This window comes from Apium graveolens, chromosome 8 (assembly GCF_009905375.1).
Source record: "Apium graveolens cultivar Ventura chromosome 8, ASM990537v1, whole genome shotgun sequence".
NCBI lineage: Eukaryota > Viridiplantae > Streptophyta > Magnoliopsida > Apiales > Apiaceae > Apium > Apium graveolens.
Genome location: NC_133654.1, coordinates 93,768,698 through 93,795,768, shown reverse-complemented (window position 1 = coordinate 93,795,768; position 27,071 = coordinate 93,768,698). Strand labels below are relative to the sequence as shown.

The window sequence follows — 27,071 nt, the reverse complement described above, 5'->3', positions numbered from 1 at the left end:
AGCTTTCCCAACTTGTTTTGAATTCTCTTTTAGTCACCTTGTATGACCGTTAAAATCCCATCCAAGTATATATAAACATATGTATTAGGGTTTTAATAAGCATAGAAGAGAGCTATCCATTATTCTTAAGAGAGAAGGAGGAAAGGCAGCTAGAGAGCGAGATTGGGAGAAGGAGCGAAGGGATTCGTCCAGATTTCAAATGAACTCTTCAAGTTGTATTCTCTGTATTCAAATTCTTAACTCATGATTTGCGTTTTTAATATATATTTGTTTTCTCCATATCATGAGTAGCTAATCCCTTAATCCAAGAGTTGGGTAGTATTCTTTGGCTTGTTATGTTTATTTAGTTGTATTGTGATTTTCTTGTGATTGTTAATCTGTCATTGAGGGCTTAACATAATTGAGGGAGTCGCGAACCTTTGATTGTATTTATAGGAATTATAACGAATCGGGAGAGGAGTTGTAATTCTAGTACATGATATGATAGACACAATTTAAGTATTAGATCGGGAGATTGATATGAGAATTATGAAACTTATAATCCTTGGATTTTAATAGTCTATAATTATACTTTGTATGACCATGGGAGTGGCGTTCAATGGATACTTGTAGGCACTATGATCTACTTTGGGAGAGGATTTTATAAACATTAGAAGGATTGTTTTTAACAAAATAAGAACACAAATTAGACATTCATGATAGCCATTAAAGAACCCTTATTCTTGGATTGTTTCTCTCATATATCTTATATAACTTTTATTTGTTTATTAGATTAAATTAGTGGATAATTAAAACACCCATAAAATTATTCTCCACACTTCTGAACTATAAGAGATAAAAGACTTGAAATTGGTGTTGATATTTGTCCTTCCTTGAGAACGAACTTCTAAAAATACACATCAACAAATTGGCGCCGCTGCCGGGGAAGGCAGCATTATTGATTTTGAGTTAATTATTTCTTGTAGTTTGGATTTTATCTCTGTATATAGTTTTTTTCCTTCTTTTTGTTTTTCTTTTGTGTGTCTACAGGTTTCTTTGAGGTAGACAACGTAAAGATTTGAGTTGAGGAGACGACATGGTTAAAAATTTTGGCTGAGATAACGCTCAAGATTTCATCAGCAATCAAGAACGATATCAAAATTTTAATTCTTTTCAGGATTTTAATGTGTATCAGATGAACTCGTTCGATTATTATAACTCATATTATGCTCCATATCCTCATAGCACAGATTTTTCATATTCTTTTGATAATCAATACCATGATGATTCATATGTATGCAATGGTATTGATGGGAGTTTGAGTCATTCTAATCCTTCTTTACTTTCTTTGCGACTTCTTAAACACTTTGATGACTCAAATTTTGAGATTTCTAATAAAAGTGATATTCCATGTGAAGTAGAATCAATTGGTTGGTACGAGGAGAATGCTAAAAGGAATAGTTTTTATGGAAGTTCAACTTATAATGCATGATGGTTGTCTTCAAGTTCCTCCTTGTGTCAATTTTCCAATGATCCATGATTCTTGTTTAGCAATTGATGACAATTTTGTGTTTGATGAGTCTATTTATTTAGTTAATGATAGTCCCATGTGTGATAACGATAATTTGGATACAATTGAAATTCTACCAAATTTAGAGAATGTTGTTGAGCTTAATAAATTGGTAGACGAGATAAAAATTGATGAGTGTCCAATTAAAATTGAGGAGGGATTTAAGATTGATGAAATTGAAAGTCTTTCTTTGGAATATAGGGATTCAGTTTGGGAGGAGTTTTTGAGTCGTATTTATGATGATTATTCTGACGACTTTTCTAGCTACTTTGATTTTTCTAAGTCTCTTGAAAAGGTGTGGATCATAAAAAGTTTCTTATATTTTTATGGATCTAAGATATATTTGCACATCACAATTCTAATACTGATTCGTAGATATGTGCATTTATTTGCTTTTTCACCACATTGATAATATTGATTGTATGTACACGTCAAGCTAATGACATTAAAGAAGCGCTTCTTGGGAGGCAACCCAATATTATAATATTAGTTTTTTTTACTCCCGCATGTTGCCTTGATGTGTTTTTTTAAAGGGATTCAGGTTTTAAGAATGATTTTTGAATAAGAATGAAGGCTTTTAGCATGATGACGCACTGGATTGACATGCTCCTGCAGTTGATTCGCATGCTCATGTAGCATAACTACATCAACAAAATAAGCGCTACGATGGCATAGATTCAATTCAGCTTGTTATGGATCACGACACTTCAAGCATATGCACAGGGGAGTACTTCTTTTATTTTTTTACATTGTAGAATTATTATTTGTTGTATCATTGAGAATATTGACCCATTTTAGTGTGGTGGTGAGCTCAAATTGTATTATAGTGTTATATATAAAAAACAAAAAAAATTGAAAATTTAAAAAATTTAAAAAATAATTCTAGCCTTGTAAGATAATACATATATATTGCATTGTATCATATAGTTAAATATGTGTTAGTTGCATTATATTGCATATCATAGCATGATCTCAAGTTAGTAGTAGTCCAAGTTGGTGACCTATGATGATACTATGTGTACCTTGTTGTTGACCAAGTCTTGCTATGATCACATGCTAAAGATGTTACATGTGTGGTGTCACTTGTGTAGAGCTTATTTCTTAACACACTCTTATTATGCTCTTGAATTGAAACTTAGATATGCTTGTTTCTTGAGGGGTAGCCTCTTGTTGATGATTAGAATTTTGACTATTCCCTTTTGAGCTTAGTACGTAAACGCTTAAGTTTGGGGGAAGTTATGGGGTGTAAATGTCTTTAAAAAAAATTATAAAAAAAAAATAATATATATAAATGTATGAATAGTATCAATAAAGTACACGCAAAAAAAGTGGTATAATTGACTAGGTTGAGCTCATTAATACTCGAGTAATTAAGTCTGAGGGGACTTTGTGCCTAGTAACCTAAAGCCTTTTATGGTTTGGGATTGCTGACCCAACACTCGCTACATGGGTATTGGTGCATAAATCTTTAGGGATCTTGACCATTGCATAGTTAATAAACCATTAAATATATGTGTGTATAATATGGTTGGAAAAGTCTGATGGAGGTCGTAACTCACTTACACTGAGGAGCCACCCAACCCTTAGACCAAGCTTGTGAAGTCTTATGGCGGTTGTAACTCACTTACACTGAGGAGCCACCTAACCTTAGACCGAGCAGTAAAAAAACCATATGTGTATATAGTAGTAGTATTATATCAATAAAGAAAGATATGGAAATCCCTTGCTAAATTTGAATGATGGCTAGTGCTAAGTAGCGAAGTGTTTAAGATCTATTCTAGTTCTCAACTTGGGAGCTATTAACTCGCATGATTTGCCATGTTGAAATTTGTGTGTCTTTGTTCTTGGTTCATTAGAGAGCATGTTGTTATGCTAAGCGCGCATACACACACACACACTGTACTTGTGTTAACTATATGGTGATATTGTGTGTGAGCTTGATATATCTAAACTTGGTGCATGAGCTGAAGGTTATTGTTGACTTGGCATACACTATTATACTTGAGATATTTGCATTTTAGATCATTTAGTTGCATTCATGTAGTTGCATATTTTATGAGTTAGATGGATTTTGTGGGTACATTCACTATAGGCCCTCACGAGACCTTACTCGTCCACTAGGGCTACCTTGGGGTTTAAAGGGCTTGTTGCATATGCCAAATGTAACCGTGATCACCTTACGAAAGTGGTATTAGTAGTAGTATATAATTATAATTTTACTCGAGGATGAGCAAAGGTTAAGTTTGGGAGTATTTGATACATGATCAATTTATAGATATTTTATGCCATGTTATACTTCTTTTAACCTTGTTTTATGATGCTTTAGTTCTAAATAATAAGTACTAGTTATTATTTAACTTGGATGAATGCTAAGTCTTAATTTTCTATATTTATTGGAAATTATGGAAGAACAAGGTGCAAAAGAAAAGAGTAGATGATAAAAAAAGAATTTAGAGGAGTTTAGGACCTGAGCTGGGAGGCTCAGGGCCTGAAGGAATCAGTGGAGAAAATGCACCTACCTCAGGGCCTGAGCTTGTGAGTTCAGGGCCTGAGAGAAGCAGATTTGAAGAATAAGGAGTTCAGGGCCTGAGCTCTTCTGAAGAGGCCCTGAGGACATCATTCAGGACCTGAGGTTAAGGTTCAGGGCCTGAACCTGACGAAAATTGTAATCAAATAGCTTTCCCAGCTTGTTTTAAATTCTCTTTTAGTTACCTTGTATGACCTTTAAAATCCCATCCAAGTATATATAAACATATGTATTAGGGTTTTAATAAGCATAGAAGAGAGCTATCCATTATTCTTAAGAGAGAAAGGAGAGAGGCGGCTAGAGAGCGAGATTGGGAGAAGGAGCGAAGGGATTCGTCCAGATTTCAAAGGAACTCTTTAAGTTGTATTCTCTGTATTCAAATTCTTAACTCATGATTTGCGTTTTTAATATATATTTGTTTTTTCCATATATCATGAGTAGTTAATTCCTTAATCCAAGAGTTGGGTAGTATTCTTTGGCTTGTTGTGTTTATTTAGTTGTATTGTGATTTTCTTGTGATTGTTAATCTGTCATTGAGGGCTTAACACAGTTGAGGGAGTCACGAACCTTTGATTGTATCTATAGGAATTATAACAAATTGGGAGAGGAGTTATAATTCTAGTACATGATATGATAGACACAATTTAAGTATTAGATCGGGAGATTAATATGAGAATTGTGAAACTTATAATCCTTGGATTTTAATAGTCTATAATTATACTTTGTATGACCATGGGAGTGGCGTTCAATGGATACTTGTAGGCACTATAATCTACCTTGGGAGAGGATTTTATAAATATTAGAAGGATTGTTTTTAACAAAATAAGAACACAAATTAGACATTCATGATAGCCATTGAAGAACCCTTATTCTTGGATTGTTTCTCTAATATATCATATGTAACTTTTATTTGTTTATTATATTAAATTAGTGGATAATTAAAACACCCATAAAATTATTCTCCACACTTCTGAACTGTAAGAGATAAAAGACTTGAAATTGGTGTTGATATTAGTCCTTCCCTGAGAACGAACTTCTAAAATTACACATCAACAATAGCATGCCCTCTTAATATAACAACAGCTGAGCAACCTTCCAGCACCATTAAAAATACAACATTAACAAAATTCCATATACTGCAAAGCCATACGGGTTGTACTAGGCACCAACCAGAAAGGGTAAACTGGTAAATCAAGTTAAACTTAAGAATCACAGACTTGGCTAATGCACTAGTCTGAGTTTCAATCAACCATCCCTACCAAGGAGACTTCTTATCTCTTACAGTTGACCCAACTTCCATAAAGTTAACTTTTCTAAAGCTTCAACCTTCCATATCGAATCATGAATCTTCTCTACTATTTTCCTTTCTGAAATAGCAACCCTATGTAAAACTTCTATTCCTCCAGACAGTCAACCCTTGCTTACTTTCAATAACCAGGACTGTCTAATTACACAAGCTACTGATAGTTCACTATCTCGGGTCTTCAAATAAAATGTCAAAATCAAGGAATCAAGGGTACAAGGAGGGAAAGTGAAGAAGATATAAATACGACTGAGAGCAACCATACTAGTACATAAGATGGCCAATCTTAGTACCGCATAGTGTACAACACATAATTCGGTGGCATCCCACCAGCCCTTTTGTCACACAGACAAACAGTCAAATCATATGCATTGTCTGCCCTCAATCAACTGACTAAATCACCGAGGAAGGAAACAATGTTTAAATAGGAATTTACAAATAAGGACGAAGAAAATCTTATTTATAATGGAATTAACAGAACCCTAAGTTACTTATTCCAAGTTCTCAACTTTCTCACAGGAAAAGTAAGCAACTTATAGGATAGGAAACAATGACTCTGAAAAACCAAAGACGTTATAAGAAAGAAATATAGGGGTTCAAAAATACCACCTTCCGTACTGATCCGCATTCATTATGAAACTTGGTTGTCATAGCAGCCGCTAACCATTAACATATTATCCAAACTCACCGAGGTCACACACTCGGTCCGAAAACATCACTTGACATAATAAATGCAATATTTAGAAATAACGTTAGCGTCTCTTCGACTAACACATCAAGGGCCCGCTCAAACATTGAATTCTCACGATCAGACTCGTTTCCTCGAGAGAATAGCTAGAAATCTGTCTCAAACCTTACCAATAATACGTATACGAAGGATACATACTCTAAGCTAAGGCAGTTCCAGCCAATTCTCAATAGACGTCAGGGTTACGCCTCCGAACCCTTAACTAAACTCATAAACTTGCTCCTCTGATTGAGTTGCTGACTCCCATCTATATATACCTTCCTTTATGTTAGGTCACACACACTGTAGAAGGGGGTTGAATACAGTGTTTAGCACAATCAAATCGAATATAAGAACTTAAGTAACAGAAAACAGATTTTATTTAACACAATAAATTTGTTACAATATGGAACTGCCCTCTCTCTGTGATGAACAAATTATCACGAGAGCTGCTAGAGTTACAAAGAATAATAACTTCGATAATCGTAACACTTCTAGTGTAAACTCTATGCCTGTATTTATATACTACACAGTTACAAGATAATCTTCTAATTGATATGGAATATGATTCTGCTTCCTAAAATATATCAACTAGTTATCTTTTCTTCCAAGTTTTCTATTCTTCATAGAATTCCTTCTTCATGCACAATTCTTTATGTCTTAGTCTCGATCTTCTTTCCTTTCAATCAGCCGCCTGCCTTATCTGAAAGTCATCTTAAGTCCTGATATTATCTCCTGATAAATATCTTCTGAACCTTAAGTTCTGATAACTTAAGTTCTGATATCTTAAGTTCTGTCTTCAGTATAAGTGATGATTTCCAGTTAATGTAATAACCCCAGTTTTTGGAAATTTTTGAAACCCTTATGAATAGTGATTTTGCAGATTATGCTGAATGAGAAAACTTTTCATGCCACACTATGTAGGGGTTCTGTTATGGATATTCTGAGATTTAATTAGTACTCTATATGGTATATAAGTGTATGTAAAGATCGTCAGAATCCAATTCCGAACACTTTGATTTTTCCCAGAAATCCACTAGATACGGAAAGAATTGAGTATAAGGTAACAGGATAAAAAGGATTTAAATTAAAGGATTATAAGAGAGGATCATAAAAGGATTATAATGTATTGAGAAAGGTTAAGGAAACCCAAGTAATAAGATCCCGGGTATGATCCCTCAAACGATAAACGAAAACGAAAGTTAAGCGAACCGTATAACAGATCAACGGTCATTAGGCAAATAATTAGGAGGTTAATCAAGGAGGTTAGGGATGATGAGGTCATCCAACCAATGAGAAGAGGGCAAGTAAGAGATGATGACACAATAAGGTGATGCAAGCATGACATAGGGAAGGAGGAGGTGTGGTTGGTTTATAACCACACAAATATAAGGTTATTAAGGTAATTAACCAAAAACAAAACAAAAAACAACCAAGCTAAGCCAAACAAATCAAAAAACACAAAATCATTTCATTCTCATCATCTTTCTCTCGGCTTTTCTTCTTTTTCAAAGGAAGAATAATCAAAAATCAAGTTCCAAGCATTGTTAAATCACAAGGTAATTATCTAAGGTTCCTTGTACATAGATATGGATATCCTATAAGTTTAAACTTCAAATTCCTTCACAATCTCTTCCAATAAATTAAGGAAGAAGATGGTGAATAGTAACCTTCAAGAAATAACTTTAGTTTTCGTGATTTTTTATGAAAGTTCAAGGTAGCTTAAGCATAGATCAAGGCTTCCATGGGCATTCCAAGGATCTTTCATTGATTAAGAAGCTTCAAGAAGGTATAAACTCCAAACCCTAGCTTTAGTTGTGAGTATTTAGGAATGGTTATGAGTAATATAGTATATGTGAAACATGAAGCTTCTTTGTTTAGAGTTTGGGTTGGAGTGGTAGTGGTATGAATGTTGAATCTTGTTGATTTGTTAAAGGATCTAAGTATAGTTTAAGTTCATGATGAGAATAACATAAATTGGAAGAACTTGAGGTGTTGGGACTGTTGTAGTGTGTTTTGGATGAATGTTGATTGTATGAATGAATTGGGATTGATTGGTGGTTGAATTAGAATGGTATAAAATTGGGAAATCCCGTAAACATAGCAGTCGTAATGTCCGATTTACTTTAGACTGCTTTTGTTCATAAAATTAGGACGCGAGAACTCCCTGCTAGGTTTTTACCATTGCAATTTTTAGATAGTTCATGTTACGAGCTTCGTTTTGATATGTGGTTCGTTTGATTCCGATGTACGGTTTAGGAGAAACGGCCGTTTTAAGTAACGACGTTTCGCGAACGAATCATTACCCCTCGCCTTACTTCGAAACAAAGGTTAAAGACCTTAAAGGACTAATTGAAGTATTAAACAATTATGTTAAGTGTGTTAGGCAGTTGGTAAGACACTCGCAAAAGAATCTCCTTAAAACCCTTAATGGTTAATTTATTAAAAATGGTGGAGCCGAGAGTACTCGAGCGACTTAAGTGAATCGTTAAGCGCGAAAGCGAACATTAGGACTCTAAATGGTTAAAGTCTAGTTTCTTAAGCGACCGGGGTTTAATTCCGACTTATGTTGTTGTTCATAGGTTATCGGACCTACTCTAAGCTTAAGTCTATCCGGGAGCACTCAGGCAAGTTTTCTATCCGTTATACTGTTGTTGTGATGTATACACTTGTATATGCATTATCTTATGATAGATGCATGATGGTTAAATTAGCAAATTCTTGCGATATATTGTAGCATGTGATATGGTACATATGCATGCATGTTTCGTATTCTTGCCATATATATCTGTTGGTTCAATTGATAATACATATTCTAGAGAATAGCGGTAATTTGCATATACCCTTAGTATAGGGACCCAAAGGTGAAAACATTTTCTAAAACCGGGAGTCGAGGATCCCGAGTAGATTTTATATATATATATATATATATATATATATATATATATATATATATATATATATTTATATATATGTATGGTTATAGTTTTTAAAACTATTAATCGAATAAGGTTTATTCGATAACTTTATATTATTTATTGAATATTACTTGAATATTCATTTGAGGACTTATGACTCCTTTATATTATTTATTGAATATTACTTGAATATTCATTCGAGGACTTATGACTCCTTTATATTATTTATTGAATATTATTTGAATATTTATTCGAGGACTTATGACTCCTTTATATTATTTATTAAATATTATTTGAATATTCATTCGAGGGCTTATGACTCAGTTCATATTATTTGATGAATATTATTTAAATATTCATTTGAGGATGTATGACTCCGTTATTTTATTTAATGAATATTATTTGTAATATTCATTCGAGGTATTATGACTCCGCTTATTATTTAATAATATTCTTTATTTTATTAAAGAATAATGTGTCGATAATCAAACTTACTTTTGATTATTCAAATAAAGATATTACTTTCGTATAAGTATATCTTTGGTTATTTAAGAGTCATTTCAAGTATAAGTTTTACAACATCTACTTCAATTATTTTTATAAAGATTATTCTTTATGGGAATATTATTTAAATAATAATATTCAGATATTTTTATATATTGGGACTGATTTACTTTATTAAATCAGCATCACTCCAAACATTCTTAAAAATGTTTTCGAGTCTTCAAAATGATTTTTAAAAGTTAGAGCGGATCCCAAAACTCATTTTTATATTTAAGATCCTCCTTTCGAAGGGGATTTAAATACTCGCTCAAAACCTGAGGGATCCGGCTCTGTGGTGTATTTTATATTCGCAACAAGGTTGCTATTCTGATAAAAGAGTTTTTGATTACTTACTCAACACTCGGGAAGTAAAATTCTTGGAACAAGTTAATCCATTAACAGGCATCGCCTGGGAAATATTGGTAAGTTTTCCTTTCCAACTAGATACGACTTCTTGGTGGAGCCGTACCAACAAGTTTCTACTTGGGGAAAGGGGGGACGAGCTTTACGTTTCAGAGTCATGGATTTCATCTGAACTAGGAGTGGCGTAAGTGGTCGAGTAGCGCCGGCCCAGCCTTATTATATTGGCCCAAATGGCCCGGAAGTTCCGCTAAGGCGGACCATTCCTTAGGAGTTCAGTGTTCGGTTGACAAGTAAATCCGACAGGTTCTCCTCTACATGTAGAAAATGGTGGGGTTGTACTACTACGACTGATCATCGTAAGTGGTCTTCCTGGCGCGGCAAACTCCCGTAATGAGTTCATCATCCAATTGGATATTTCTGCAACACTACCCAGAGCACTTCGATAGAAAGGCTACGGTTGGGCGATTGTTGAGTGTTGGCAGGGTCAAGTTTTCAAAATAATGTTTGCATCAAATGAAGTATCTCATAACTTCATTTTATTTTGATGATATTTTAAAGATTGAATCTATTCAAGTATTATCTTGTAGTCTCATCTATGTGATGAACTTTTGAACTAATTATAACTTGAACGGTGGTAGTTCAAGTAGTATTTGGAAAAAGATATAAGTATATTGGAGTATCTTGTAACTTCATCTTTTAAACTTATATCTAGTAAATGATTATCTTATGCATGTCAAAGATTTTCAGAAAAATGTTGAGACAAGGTTAGATATATGAGATCACCTTGCAACGATAATTTCAAAGGTGATTGTGTATAAGCTCGAGGAAGAGCATGGGTCCATAGAATGATGGACGGAATAGCAAAAATATTTAGGCATGTGAAATACGATGCTATAATACTTGATGTTGATATAAATACATATATGTTTTGTTCTCCTATGACAAACCTCTATAGTTCAGAGGTAGGTTCCAAGCCAGATATTTTGTGGCAGTATATTTTTTTATTTACAATTCTCTTCAATTCGTTCTTTTCTCTTCTTTTCATTTCATATAAACTGAGAAGAACAACCCTTCCAGAAGGGGAGGTATTGCCGAATGACTATCTATATGTGTGATAGAAGCCGAGTAGGATACCATCTATTGTTTAATTGCTTGTCAAGTACTAAAGGCTGGCCACCTTCTGTACTAACTATGTAATGTAACAAGTGTTCATGATCATAGTGATCTCTCAATGAATTCTTTTACTTCTATATGATGGATCAAGCTTTCAAAAATAGAAACAGCTGAAAAAGGAGTAGTAAAGTTATGGTGGTATTCGGAATGGAAACACATTCGTGATACTAAGGTTGACGTGGTTATTAAAAGGTTATAGAATGCTAACGAGCAGAAGTATAACCAGTATAATATTAGGAACGGAAGGTAGTAGCGATTACGAACTGGAAAAGAATGGGTATTGAGAAGCAAAAGCTCTAATGCTAAAAGATATAATGAGAGTCTGTGCAATAGACTTGAAAGAAATTGGAATGATCACTTAACATGGATTGAGTTTCTTACGACAATAGATCATATGTCATTATCGAGATGTCGCCTTATGAGATCCTTGAGGGAAGATAATGTCGATCTCCCTTATGTTAGGATGAAGTTGTAGAGCGCAAGATGCTCGGACCCGCAGGAGTCCAAAGGACCAAGGATATAATAGATCTAATCAGAGGACGGCTGGTAGTAGCCCAAGATGGGAACACGAAGTATGTTGATTTGACACGAAAGGACAAGGAATAGGAAGTAGGGGACCTAGTGTTGTTATAGGTATCCCCTTGGAAAGGATGGATGAGGTTCAGAAAGAAAGGAAAGCTAAGCCCATGAATTGTTGGACCCTTTGAGGTATTAAGACATATTGGGAAGTGAGCATATGAGCTAGCCCTACCCCTGAACATGTAGCAAGTCATAACATGTTCCACGTATCAATGTTAAGGAAGTGTAATTCGGATGCCAGATAAATAGGGGCATATGAGCGCATAGACATGCAACCCGACGTAACCTATATGGAGCAACCAGGAAGGGTTATAGAGTGAAAAGGAACAAGTGCTTAGGAGAAAGATTATCAAACTAGGCAGAGTTTGGTGATAGGACCACAATATGGGAAAATTTACTCAAGAATTAGAAAGTGCAATGCTAAGAGAGTATCCCTATTCATTTTCTATCTGATTCGGGACGGAATCCTTTTAAGGAGGGGAGACTGTAATAACCCCAATTTTTGGAAATTTTTGAAACCCTTATGAATAGTGATTTTGCAGATTATGCTGAATGAGAAAACTTTTCATGCCACACTATGTAGGGTTCTGTTATGGATATTCTGAGATTTTATTAGTACTCTATATGGTATATAAGTGTATGTAAAGATCGTCAGAATCCAATTCCGAACACTTTGATTTTTCCCGGAAATCCACTAGATACGGAAAGAATTGAGTATAAGGTAACAGGATAAAAAGGATTTAAATTAAAGGACTATAAGAGAGGATCATAAAAGGATTATAATGTATTGAGAAAGGTTGAGGAAACCCAAGTAATAAGATCCCGGGTATGATCCCTCAAACGATAAACAAAAACGAAAGTTAAGCGAACCGTATAACAGATCAGCGGTCATTAGGCAAACAATTAGGAGGTTAATCAAGGAGGTTAGGGATGATGAGGTCATCCAACCAATGAGAAGAGGGCAAGTAAGAGATGATGACACAATAAGGTGATGCAAGCATGACATAGGGAAGGAGGAGGTGTGGTTGGTTTATAACCACACAAATATAAGGTTATTAAGGTAATTAACCAAAAACAAAACAAAAAACAACCAAGCTAAGCCAAACAAATCAAAAAACACAAAATCATTTCATTCTCATCATCTTGCTCTCGGCTTTTCTTCTTTTTCAAAGGAAGAAAAATCAAAAATCAAGTTCCAAGCATTGTTAAATCACAAGGTAATTATCTAAGGTTCCGTGTACATAGATATGGATATCCTATAAGTTTAAACTTCAAATTCCTTCACAATCTCTTCCAATAAATTAAGGAAGAAGATGGTGAATAGTAACCTTCAAGAAATAACTTTGGTTTTCTTGATTTTTTTTGAAAGTTCAAGGTAGCTTAAGCATAGATCAAGGCTTCCATGGGCATTCCAAGGATCTTTCATTGATTAAGAAGCTTCAAGAAGGTATAAACTCCAAACCCTAGCTTTAGTTGTGAGTATTTAGGAATGGTTATGAGTAATATAGTATATGTGAAGCATGAAGCTTGTTTGTTTAGAGTTTGGGTTGGAGTGGTAGTGGTATGAATGTTGAATCTTGTTAATTTGTTAAAGGATCTAAGTATAGTTTAAGTTCATGATGAGAATAACATAAATTGGAAGAACTTGAGGTGTTGGGACTATTGTAGTGTGTTTTGGATGAATGTTGATTGTATGAATGAATTGGGATTGATTGGTGGTTGAATTGGAATGGTATAAAATTGGGAAATCGCGTAAACATAGCCGTCGTAATGTCCGATTTACTTTAGACTGCTTTTGTTCATAACATTAAGACCCGAGAACTCCCTGCTAGGTTTTGACCATTGCCATGTTTAGATAGTTCATGTTACGAGCTTCGTTTTGATATGTGGTTCGTTTGATTCCGATGTACGGTTTAGGAGAAACGGCCGTTTTAAGTAACGACATTTCACGAACGAATCATTACCCCTCGCCTTACTTCGAAACATAGGTTAAAGAACTTAAAGGACTAATTGAAGTATGAAACAATTATGTTAAGTGTGTTAGGCAGTTTCGCGAAAGAATCGCCTTAAAACCCTTAATGGTTAATTTATTAAAAATGGTGGAGCCGAGAGTACTCGAGCGACTTAAGTGAATCGTTAAGCGCGAAAGCGAACGTTAGGACTCTAAATGGTTAAAGTCTAGTTTCTTAAGCGACCGGGGTTTAATTCCGACTTATGTTGTTGTTCATAGGTTATCGGACTCACTCTAAGCTTAAGTCTATCCGGGAGCACTCAGGCAAGTTTTCTATCCGTTATACTGTTGTTGTGATGTATACACTTGTATATGCATTATCTTGTGATAGATGCATGATGGTTAAATTAGCAAATTCTTGCGATATATTGTAGCATGTGATATGGTACATATGCATGCCTGTTTCGTATTCTTGCCATATATATCTGTTGGTTCAGTTGATAATACCTATGCTAGAGAATAGCGGTAATTTGCATATACCCTTAGTATAGGGACCCAAAGGTGAAAACATTTTCTAAAACCGGGAGTCGAGGATCCCGAGTAGATTTTATATATATATATATTTATATATATGTATGGTTATATTTTTCAAAACTATTAATCGAATAAGGTTTATTCGATAACTTTATATTATTTATTGAATATTACTTGAATATTCATTCGAGGACTTATGACTCCTTTATATTATTTATTGAATATTACTTGAATATTCATTCGAGGACTTATGACTCCTTTATATTATTTATTGAATATTATTTGAATATTTATTCGAGAACTTATGACTCCTTTATATTATTTATTGAATATTATTTGAATATTCATTCGAGGGCTTATGACTCAGTTCATATTATTTGATGAATATTATTTAAATATTCATTTGAGGATGTATGACTCCGTTATTTAATTTAATGAATATTATTTATAATATTCATTCGAGGTATTATGACTCCGCTTATTATTTAATAATATTCTTTATTTTATTAAAGAATAATGTGTCGATAATCAAACTTACTTTTGATTATTCAAATAAAGATATTACTTTCGTATAAGTATATCTTTGGTTATTTAAGAGTCATTTCAAGTATAAATTTTACAACATCTACTACAATTATTTTTATAAAGATTATTCTTTATGGGAATATTATTTAAATAATAATATTCAGATATTTTTATATATTGGGACTGGTTTATTTTATTAAATCAGCATCACTACAAACATTCTTAAAAATGTTTTCGAGTCTTCAAAATGATTTTTAAAAGTTAGAGCGGATCCCAAAACTCATTTTTATATTTAAGATCCTCCTTTCGAAGGGGATTTAAATACTCGCTCAAAACCTGAGGGATCCGGCTCTGTGTTGTATTTTATATTCGCAACAAGGTTGCTATTCAGATAAAAGAGTTTTTGATTACTTAAAATTCTTGGAACAAGTTAATCCATTAACAGGCATCGCCTGGGAAATATTGGTGAGTTTTCCTTTCCAACTAGATACGACTTCTTGGTGGAGCCGTACCAACAAGTTTCTACTTGGAGAAAGGGGGGACGAGCTTTACGTTTCAGAGTCATGGATTTCATCTGAACTAGGAGTGGTGTAAGTGGTCGAGTAGCGCCGGCCCAGCCTTATTATATTGGCCCAAATGGCCCGGAAGTTCCGCTAAGGCGGTCCATTCCTTAGGAGTTCAGTGTTCGGTTGACAAGTAAATCCGACAGGTTCTCCTCTACATGTAGAAAATGGTGGGGTTGTACTACTACGACTGATCATCGTAAGTGGTCTTCCTGGCGCGGCAAACTCCCGTAATGAGTTCATCATCCAATTGGATATTTCTGCAACACTACCCAGAGCACTTCGATAGAAAGGCTACGGTTGGGCGATTATTGAGTGTTGGCAGGGTCAAGTTTTCAAAATAATGTTTGCATCAAATGAAGTATCTCATAACTTCATTTTATTTTGATGATATTTTAAAGATTGAATCTATTCAAGTATTATCTTGTAGTCTCATCTATGTGATGAACTTTTGAACTAATTATAACTTGAACGGTGGTAGTTCAAGTAGTATTTGGAAAAAGATATAAGTATATTGGAGTATCTTGTAACTTCATCTTTTAAACTTATATCTAGTAAATGATTATCTTATGCATGTCAAAGATTTTCAGAAAAATGTTGAGACAAGGTTAGATATATGAGATCACCTTGCAACGATAGTTTTATACAGTTATAAACTGGAACTCTGTGTATATTATGCATGTAAGAGTGTAACACCCCCAAATCTGGGGTCGGGGATCCGGGTTGTCACGAGTTCCATTTCCCATAATAACACCCAATCTTAATAAACAATCAACTACTCTGAACTGTGACCCCACAATAAACACACACACCACAAGTTATAGTCTCAGAGATGAATATCCAAAAGTAACACGAGTCATTTTATTCCAAAATTATATGCCATTACACCTTAAAAGGGTTTCTGAATAGATTTACATTTCTTTGCCATTATTACAATTGATAAAGATACATAAGTCTGGTACTTCAAAAGTTGAAAGCCTAGCCAATTGGTAGTTCCTACCTCAGCTACAATGACATCAACGCTTATAGGAAACTGCGGAACGTTTCCTATCCGCTCGCGAATTGGGAGCTTGATCCTGTTCATCTTGTCTATCTAATGTTGTGTGATGAAAGAAGAAAACAAGGGTGAGCAACAAGCCCACCAAAATAATATGTATAATAATTAACAATATATGAGCATTCTCATAGTACTCATGAAAGTCTTGGTCAAGAAGAAATGAACCAAGCTGATATCTTAACGCGACCAAGTCGCAAAATAATTCAGTATATATATACATATACTTTTCAAAATCTTGGAAGTCCTCTTCCATGCATAATAAACACAGAGTTCCCGTTTATAACTGTATAAAATATCGTTGCAAGGTGATCTCATCTATCTAACCTTGTCTCAACGTTTTTCTGAAAATCTTTGTCATGTATAAGATAATCATTTACTAGATATAAGTTTAAAAGATGAAGTTACAAGATACTCCAATATACTTATATCCGAATAGTACTTGAACTACCACCGTTCAACTTATAATCAGTTTCAAAAGTTCATCACCCAGATGAGACTACAAGATAAGACTTGAATAGATTCAATCCTTGAAATATCATTATAAATAATGAAGTTACGAGATACTTCATTAAGTCCCGATATATATATACACCTATATATATACATTTCATACACTCCTTGAAAACCTCTGTTATGAAAATTATAAACAGAGTTGCAATATCCAATGAATTTTGGAAAGGAGAAAACCTTGGCATAAACCTGATATCTCGCTGATCAGGCAAAGATACCAATAAGTAACCTTTTCTACTAGTAGATGGATGAATCCCCCACCAGTCATCACCCTGGCCACATAAGGACCTTGTGCTGGACCGCCACCCGGCCTCTTACGCGTTGATGGACTGCCACCCAGCCACTTACACTTTCATGGACGCCCACTGAGCCCATGTTGCTTATGACGACTCAATAGATAGACTTACTTCCCGAACGTTGGGTAAGTAATCAATTCATTTATCAAAACAGCAACCTCGTTGCGAATGTAAAATAAACCACATAGCCGGATCCCTCAGGTTTTGAGCGAGTATTTAAATCCCCTTCGAAAGGAGGATCTTAAATATAAAAATGAGTTTTGGGATCCGCCCTAACTTTTAAAAAATCATTTTGAAGACTCGAAAACATTTTTAAGAATGTTTGGAGTAATGCTGATTTAATAAAATAAATCAGTCTCAATATATTAGAAAATATCTGAATATTATTATTTAAATAATATTCCCATAAAGAATAATCTTTATAAAAATAATTGAAGTAGAAGTTTTATAACTCATACTTGAAATGAATATTAATAACCAAATATATACTTATACGAAAGTATGATCTTTATTTCAATAATCGAAAATAAGTTTGATTATCGAAATATTATTCTTTAATAAAATAAAAAATATTATTAAATAATAAGCGGAGTCATAATACCTCGAATGAATATTATAAATAATATTCATTAAATAAAATAAACGGAGTCATACATCTTCAAATGAATATCCAATTAATAATCATTAAATAGAATAAACAGAGTCATAAGTCCTCGAATGAATATTCAAATAATATTCATTAAATAAAATAAAGTTATCGAATAAACCTTATTCGATCAATAGTTTTGAAAACTATATCCATATATATATAAATATATATATATATATATATATATATATATAATATACTCGGGAACATTGACTCCCGGTTTAGAAATATGTTCACCTTTTGATCCCCTATACTAAGGGTAAACTCAAATACCGCTTATCTCTAGCATAGGTATTATGCAACTGAATCAACAGATTTATAAATCAAGAATACGAAACAGGCATGCATATATACCATATCACATGCTACAATATATCGCAAGAATTTGCTAATTAACCAACATGCATTTATCACAAGACAATGCATATACATATATACATCACAACAACAGTTATACGGGTAGAAAACTTGCCTGAGTGCTCCCGGATAGACTTAAACTTAGAGTGGGTCCGATAACCTATGAACAACAACATAAGTCGGAATTAAACCCCGGTCGCTTAAGAAACTAGACTTTAACCATTTAGAGTCCTAACGTTCGCTTCCGCGCTTAACGATTTACTTAAGTCGCTCGAGTACCCTCGGCTCCACCATTTTTAATAAATTAACCATTAAGGGTTTTAAGGCCATTCTTTCGCGAGTACTTTACCAACTGCCTAATCCACTTTAGATTATTGTTTCTTACCCCAATTAGTCATTTAAGGTCCTTAACCAAGGTTTCAAAGTAAGGCGAGGGGTAATGGTTCGGTCGCGAAACGCCGTTACTTAAAACGGTCGTTTCTCCTAAACCGTACATCGGAATCAAACGAACTACATATCAAAACGAAGCTCGTAACATGAACTATCTAAACATGGCAATGGTCAAAATCTAGCAGGGAGTTCTCGGGTCCTAATGTTATGAACAAAAGCAGTCTAAAGTAAATCGGATATTACGACGGCTATGTTTATGCGATTTCCCAAATTTAAACCATTCCAAATCCATCACAATTCAATCCACAATCACAACCAAATCAAAACTCCATCCATACTACATCATAACAGCCCTAACAACTCAACATTAACAATTTATACTTATTCCCCACATGAACTAAAAGCTTTACTTAAGTTCTTTAACTAATTAACAAGATTTACAACTCCAAAAACACCACAAACCAACTAATCTCTACAAACTCAACCAAACTTTAAACAAACAAGCCTCATGCTTCACATATACTATATCAATCATATTCATTCCTAATTACTCAAAACCAAAGCTAGGGTTTGGAGTTTATACCTTCCTTGGAGCTTTTAATCCATGAAAGATCCTTGAAATGCCCATGGAAGCCTTAATCTAACCTCCTACAAGCTTGTTCTTTCAAAGAAATCAAGAACACAAAAATTAATTTCAAGAAAGTACTATTCACCATCTTCTTCCATGATTTATAGAAAAAGATTGGCTTGGAATTAGAAGCTTAAACTTATAGGAAGTATGTAACTATCTATGGGGAAGCTTAGATAAATACCTTGCTAAATAGTAAGTGGTGGAGCTTGGATCTTCATTTTGTTAAGAAAGAAGCCGAGAGCTTCATGAAGAAATGAAATATCTTTGTGTTTTGTGAGTTGTTTGCTTGGTTACTAGCTTTTGATTTTGGTAAATTACCTTTTTAACCATGAAATTTGTGTGGTTATTAATCAACCACACCTCCTTCCCTTATGTCATGCTTAGGTCATCCTCATGATGTCATCCTCCCCTCCATGTCCTCTTCTCATTGGTTGGGTGACATCATCCTCTCTAATCCCTTTGATTAACTTCCTAATTGTTTGCCTAATGACCGCTGATCTGTTATACGGTTCGCTTAACTTTCGTTTTCGTTTATCGTTTGAGGGATCATACCCGGAATCTTATTACTTAGGTTCCCTTAACCTTTCTCAATATATTGTATTCCTTTTATGATCCTCTCTTATAATCCTTTAATTTAAATCCTTTTTATCCTGTTACCTTATACTCAATTCTTTCCGTATCTAGTGGATTTCCGGGAAAAATCAAAGTGTTCGGAATTGGATTCTGACGATCTTTACATACACTTATATACCACATAGAGTACTAATAATATCCCAGAAGATCAATAATAGAACCCCTACATAGTGTGGCATGAAAAGTTTTCTCATTCAGCATACTCTGCAAAATCACTATTCATAAGGGTTTCAAAATTTCCAAAAATTGGGGTTATTACAGTCTCCCTCCTTAAAAGGATTTCGTCCTAGAATCAGATAGAAAATGAATAGGGATACTCTCTTAGCATTGCACTTTCTAACTCTCGAGTAAATTTTCCCATATTGTGGTCCTACCACCACACTCTTCCTAGTTTGATAACCCTTCTCCTAAGCACCTGTTCCTTTTCGATCTATAACCCTTTCTGGTTGCTCCCTATAGGTTATGTCTGGTTGCATGACTATGTGCTCATATGCCCCTATTTATCTGGCATCCGAATTATACTTCCTTAATATTGATACGCGGAACACATTATGACTTGCTACATGTTCTGGGGTAAGGCTAGCTCATATGCTAACTTCCCAATACTTCTTAATATATCCAAGGGTCCGACAATTTATGGACTTAGCTTTCCTTTCTTTCCGAATCTCATCAATCCTTTCCAAGGGTTTCCAAGGGAATACCTTTAGCAACACTAGGTCCCCTACTTCCTATTCTTTGTCCTTTCGTGTCAAATCAACATACTTCTTATGTCCATCTTGGGCTACTACCAGCCGTCCTCTGATTAAATCTATTAAATCCTTGGTCCTTTGGACCACTGCTGGTCCGAGCATCTTGCGCTCTACAACTTCATCCTAACATAAGGGAGATCGACATTGTCTTCCCTCAAGGATCTCATAAGGCGACATCTCGATAATGACATATGATCTATTGTCGTAAGAAAACTCAATTCGTGTTAAGTGATCATTTCAATTTCTTTCAAGTCTATTGCACAGACTCTCATTATAGCTTTTAGCATTAGAGCTTTTGCTTCTCAATACCCATTCTTTTCCAGTTTGTAATCGCTACTACCTTCCGTTCCTAATATTATACTGGTTATACTTTTGCTCGTTAGCATTCTATAACCTTTTAATAACCACGTCAACCTTAGTATCACAAACGCGTTAGAAACGGAATACCACCGTACTGATACTACTTCCTTTAGCTGCTTCCATCTTTGAAAGCTTGATCCATCATATAGAAGTAAAGGAATTTATTGAGAGATCACTATGATCATGAACACTTGTTCTATTGCATAGTTAGTACAGAAGGTGGCCAGCCTTTAGTGCTTGACAAGCAATTAAACAACATGTGGTATCCTACTAGGCTTCTATCACACAGATAGATAGTCATTTGGCAATACCTCCCCTTCTGGAAGGGTTGTTCTTCTCAGCTTATATGAAATGAAAAGAAGAGAAAAGAACGAATTGAAGAGAATTGTATATATGAAAAAAAATATATCCTGCCACAAAATATCTGGCTTGGAACCTACCTTTGAACTATAGAGGTTTGTCATAGGAGAACAAAACATATGTGTATATATATCAACATCAAGTATTATCGCATCGCATTTCGCATGCTTAAATATTTTTGCTATTCCGTCCATCATTCTATGGACCCATGCTCTTCCTCGAGCTTATACACAATCACCTTTGAAACTCCATCGATATCGAAAATCGAATCTGGGATCTCATTCTAGACATCATCGTTACTAGAATTCTATGTTTGCACCGCAACCTACCTCATATAGTAATACGACTCTCTTTTCATAAGAGGGAATAAATATTCAATAGGTAGATACTCTACTTAATTAGTCTATCAATGATAACTTAAACACTACCATGACCCGATTAGTGGTACTTAATCTCAACCTCCATTCCAATACAACTCTCACGATTGTAATCGGCTCATTACTCGCAGAATCATTGCTGCATTACTATGGTCCACTACTGACCTACTGTCGTCATTCACGTTCCATGAAATCTTAATATCTAACCATACGGAGTCCATACATGTCGTATCAAATCCTTCTAAGGAGGTAACATAATCACCATTCATGATTCATGAAGAACACTCCTGATCCTGACATACATACATGACATGAAGCAGATAAAATTACAGAAGAGTTTCAATCAAAGCAACGATAGCAGGTTAATACTATTCTTAATCATATGCCTTCAATAGAAGACTTAACTCAAGAGTTTGTTTGGTCCTTTTTGAAATATGGTCCTGGCTTATTCTCAAGATAGGACCTTCTAAGATAGATAGCCAGCTAATGGCGATTACACGAATTAAACCTTTACCCAACTACTATTACGGTTGGGTATTGCACAGTCATCAGAAGGAATGTCAATCTTCCAAACCATAATACAACCTTCACAGCTTTAACCATCATCACTGTATTCCTTTGGCACAAGCGCCTATAATTATCCTCTTACCTTTAAAGTGTCGGCCACCTCTTTGGCCTTTCCTGATAGTAACATTTCCCTACAGTCAATGTCATTTTAACCACCTCCAAATAAATTTTCTACCTCATTTCAATCACTGCTTATGTGAAGATGTTTTCCTTAAAATCTGATGAGTAAAAAAAAATATCACCATTTTTCCATAAGTTATTGCCTCAGTCTTTAGAGGTTAATTACTGTCACGAATGACTCTCAATCATACTTAGAACATCTTTTATCTTGGGTCCTAATTTCCCTGAACAGTTTCGACCTTTACTGGTTCGATCCATACTTTCTCGTGGTTTAACACGTGCCCCACTTGGCATCATTATAATTACATCATATTTCCTTTATCAACATTTTTACTCTTGAGAATTTTGAATATTACCTTTCTCCTTGTAAAACCTCTAAGGTTATCCTTGAATCGTTCCTCCTGTATTCCCTAGATACAGGGCATATCAAGATACCATTTATTAATACTAGAATCATAGTCTATATACTTCTGAAAAATTTCTCCACTGATTCTTACTGGTTGTTATTACCTTAATATTTTCCAATTCATACTGTCAAAACTCATACTATCCCTATTAAGGGTGAAATGCCAACCTTCATGCATTCCCCTATGGTTCATCTCAAGTTATCGAAGTTATATCCTTAATCCCACCTTTAAAAAGGTACTTGCATCCTTCCATGGATAAATCAAGTCATATATCCTTGATAGATTATCTTATTCATCATTCCCACCTCGATAGTCTATACCTAATTTCATAATAACATCCTTATTCAAATTGAGGTCAATCCATATGGCCTCCAAAAGATAACAATGGTCATCCGCTTTTCTTGCCTAATTTGGTAACAATAACAAGGATGTTCTGGAAGATATTGGTCGTGTTCAACGGGAACTTCTTCTTAATAATTCCTTATTTACTTTTATTGTTTATTTCAACAGTCATCTCAATGTTGGGATATCTTTCATACCTGGCGTCTCCCTTTCTGGGTATCAAGCCACCGGTCTTACACTTCACATTCTTGAAGGTCACTTCCTTCATCCAATTTTCCTAATTTCTTACTTCCTTGTCTCCTCAGTCTATCCGCGTCTCATTATTTATCCTTCGAATTATCTCAAGGTTTCCTCGAATCCTCCCAACTTACAGGGGATGAAATATATGTATCTCTTATTCCTTCAATCATCAACTTTGACTCATGGTGAATCACCCTCATCCTGACGAGTACATACTTTTCTATTTCTATTGCTACGAGTCTTTAGGGTTTCCTCATACCCAACTCCCTTATCATTCCTCAAACTCTATTGCCTTTATATTCCTTTCCACTTCAGTTTCTTTTTTATTTTCCTTTCTCTTATCATTATTTCATAAACCAACACAACATAAGCATTGATTTCAAACATCCCGTCATTCTGGATTCGTGTCCTCAGAACGAATCTTGACAACTTTTACAACTTAGATTCATAATTCATCACACTCTTCTGCCTTTGTTCTGGCTCTAAAGCTTTTACACTATCTCCATAACCTTGGGAAATACTTTCCTGAAAACAATTGACTGAACTTAAATCAGTTTATTATAATCTTTTGCTCCGTGCCTTCCTTTGCCTTTCACCAGCGGGTGGCCTCTCTCTTAGGAGGGTAAGTGACAAAAACATTCTTTTGTGATTCGTCAATCATTTAGAATCTCAAATGATTCCTATATTTCCTTTAGCCAGGCTCTTGCCTCGACTGGGTCAGCTTGTTCCTTGGAACTCTGAGAGCTTAGCGACTTAAAGGTCCTGAAAGAATTTCTCACCGCATTGTTTCCTCAGGGTGGTGGTTGGGGATAATAGTCTAAGTTCTGTCTAGAAAGGTCCATAAATTGTCGTATAGGAGTACCGTCTCGGGTCTCCTTTCCTTACTCAACTTTCTGTTTCCTTAGTATGAAATGTTTCATGCTTCTCCCATACTTGGGGTTATCTTATACGTTAAAATCCTCATTTTCCACTTCATTATGTTATGGGTTCCTTCTATCTTGATGGCGACCTCCCTGACTATCACGTTTAGGGTTTGCTCTAAATCTTATTCCTCAAACTAGCTTTCATCTAAGATCTCATCTTGAAGCTCTTGAATATTCGGAACCCAAATTCTATAGGAATACCTCATTATTCCCTTATCATCTTTCTCGGTATTAATCTCATATTTATTTGTTGGCTCTCTGCCTTCATTCATCACCTTTTTCTGGCACAATATGCTCTTTTCCAATAATTCGGTCTGTATTGCAATCTCAAACAGCTTTTCGGTACCGGCTCCGGTTACCTTCACTTCTATTTCCATTTTCTCAAAATCTCTTATAAACTCTCTCAAAAACATTATCATCTTGAGTCTCTCCTTTTTACTAAGGGCATCAGCCACCACATTGGCTTTCCCCGAATGATAAAGAATCTCCCAATCATAATTCTTGATTAGCTCTAACCGCCTCCTCTGGCGTATGTTGAGCTCTTTCTACGTGAAAATGCACTAGAGCACTTATGGCTTGTGTAAATCTCGCACTTCTCTCCATACAAGTAGTGCCTCCAATATTTAGGGCAAAACTATTACCACGAGCCCAAGCTCATGGGTGGGGATATCGAATTTTATATTCCCTTAATTGTCTTGACGCGTACGCGATTACCTTGCTGTGCTGTATAAGAAGCACCCTAATTCCTTATGCGAAGCGTCACTACACTTCACAAAATCTCATTTTCCATCCGGCAACGCCAACATAGGGAACGTCACCAACCTTTGCTTCGGTTCTTAAAAGTTGTTCTCGCATTTCTCTGTCCATTCGAACTTCTCAGTCTTACGAGTAAGCCGCGTTAAAGGGGGCTACTATCTTTACAAACTTGAACGAACCTCCGGTAGTGACCGACCAATCCTACCTCTGGTAGTCGACTAACCATGGTCATCAATTCCTCAGTGGTCCTTTATTCATTCTTGTCAGGATCCTCCATGGAATCCTCCTCAGCCACAATCCCTTCTAGGACAACATCCTCAACCGCTACATCCTCAATATGAACATCATCCGGTCCTGCGTTAGGACGCTCTATCGGGTCCACAATCTGATCTCCAATAATTAATAAAACATCATCGCGTTGTTGCTCCTCAACCTCAGGGTTCGCAGTCCCGCTACCATATACGATAACGAACTACGCTTCTATCACGATATTTATAAGGGTTCCCATAAGGGTTTTAACTGTCAGTACTACGTTAGGTAGTCCGACTATGAACTTGGCAAGAGTTCTTATTATCTTAGTAAACTTATTATTTTAACGTCATATCATCTCTGAGGTTTATAACGCTTAGCTCTGATACCATTCCTGTAACACCCCCAAATCTGGGGTCGGGGATCCGGGTTGTCACGAGTTCCATTTCCCATAATAACACCCAATCTTAATAAACAATCAACTACTCTGTACCGTGACCCCACAATAAACACACACACACCACAAGTTATAGTCTCAGAGATGAATATCCAAAAGTAACACGAGTCATTTTATTCCAAAATTATATGCCATTACACCTTAAAAGGGTTTCTGAATAGATTTACATTTCTTTGCCATTATTACAATTCATAAAGATACATAAGTCTGGTACATCAAAAGTTGAAAGCCTAGCCTATTGGTAGTTCCTACCTCAGCTACAACGACATCAACGCTTATAGGAAACTGCGGAACGTTTCCTATCCGCTCGCGAATTGGGAGCTTGATCCTGTTTATCTTGTCTATCTGATGTTGTGTGATGAAAGAAGAAAACAAGGGTGAGCAACAAGCCCACCAAAATAATATGTATAATAATTAACAATATATGAGCATTCTCATAGTACTCATGAAAGTCTTGGTCAAGAAGAAATGAACCAAGCTGATATCTTAACGCGACCAAGTCGCAAAATAATTCAGTATATATATACATATACTTTTCAAAATCTTGGAAGTCCTCTTCCATGCATAATAAACACAGAGTTCCCGTTTATAACTGTATAAAATATCGTTGCAAGGTGATCTCATCTATCTAACCTTGTCTCAACGTTTTTCTGAAAATCTTTGTCATGTATAAGATAATCATTTACTAGATATAAGTTTAAAAGATGAAGTTACAAGATACTCCAATATACTTATATCCGAATAGTACTTGAACTACCACCGTTCAACTTATAATCAGTTTCAAAAGTTCATCACCCAGATGAGACTACAAGATAAGACTTGAATAGATTCAATCCTTGAAATATCATTATAAATAATGAAGTTACGAGATACTTCATTAAGTCCCGATATATATATACACCTATATATATATATTTCATACACTCCTTGAAAACCTCTGTTATGAAAATTATAAACAGAGTTGCAATATCCAATGAATTTTGGAAAGGAGAAAACCTTGGCATAAACCTGATATCTTGCTGATCAGGCAAAGATACCAATAAGTAACCTTTTCTACTAGTAGATGGATGAATCCCCCACCGGTCATCACCCTGGCCACATAAGGACCTTGTGCTGGACCGCCACCCGGCCTCTTACGCGTTGATGGACTGCCACCCAGCCACTTACACTTTCATGGACGCCCACTGAGCCCATGTTGCTTATGCCGACTCAATAGATAGACTTACTTCCCGAACATTGGGTAAGTAATCAATTCATTTATCAAAATAGCAACCTCGTTGCGAATGTAAAATAAACCACATAGCCGGATCCCTCAGGTTTTGAGCGAGTATTTAAATCCCCTTCAAAAGGAGGATCTTAAATATAAAAATGAGTTTTGGGATCCGC

The 27,071-nt window shown here is 35.2% G+C and overlaps 1 pseudogene; it reads left to right on the top strand.

Annotated features, from left to right (window-relative positions):
- LOC141679767 (uncharacterized) overlaps positions 1 to 27,071 on the top strand; it is a 166,993-nt pseudogene that overhangs the window by 36,311 nt on the left and 103,611 nt on the right.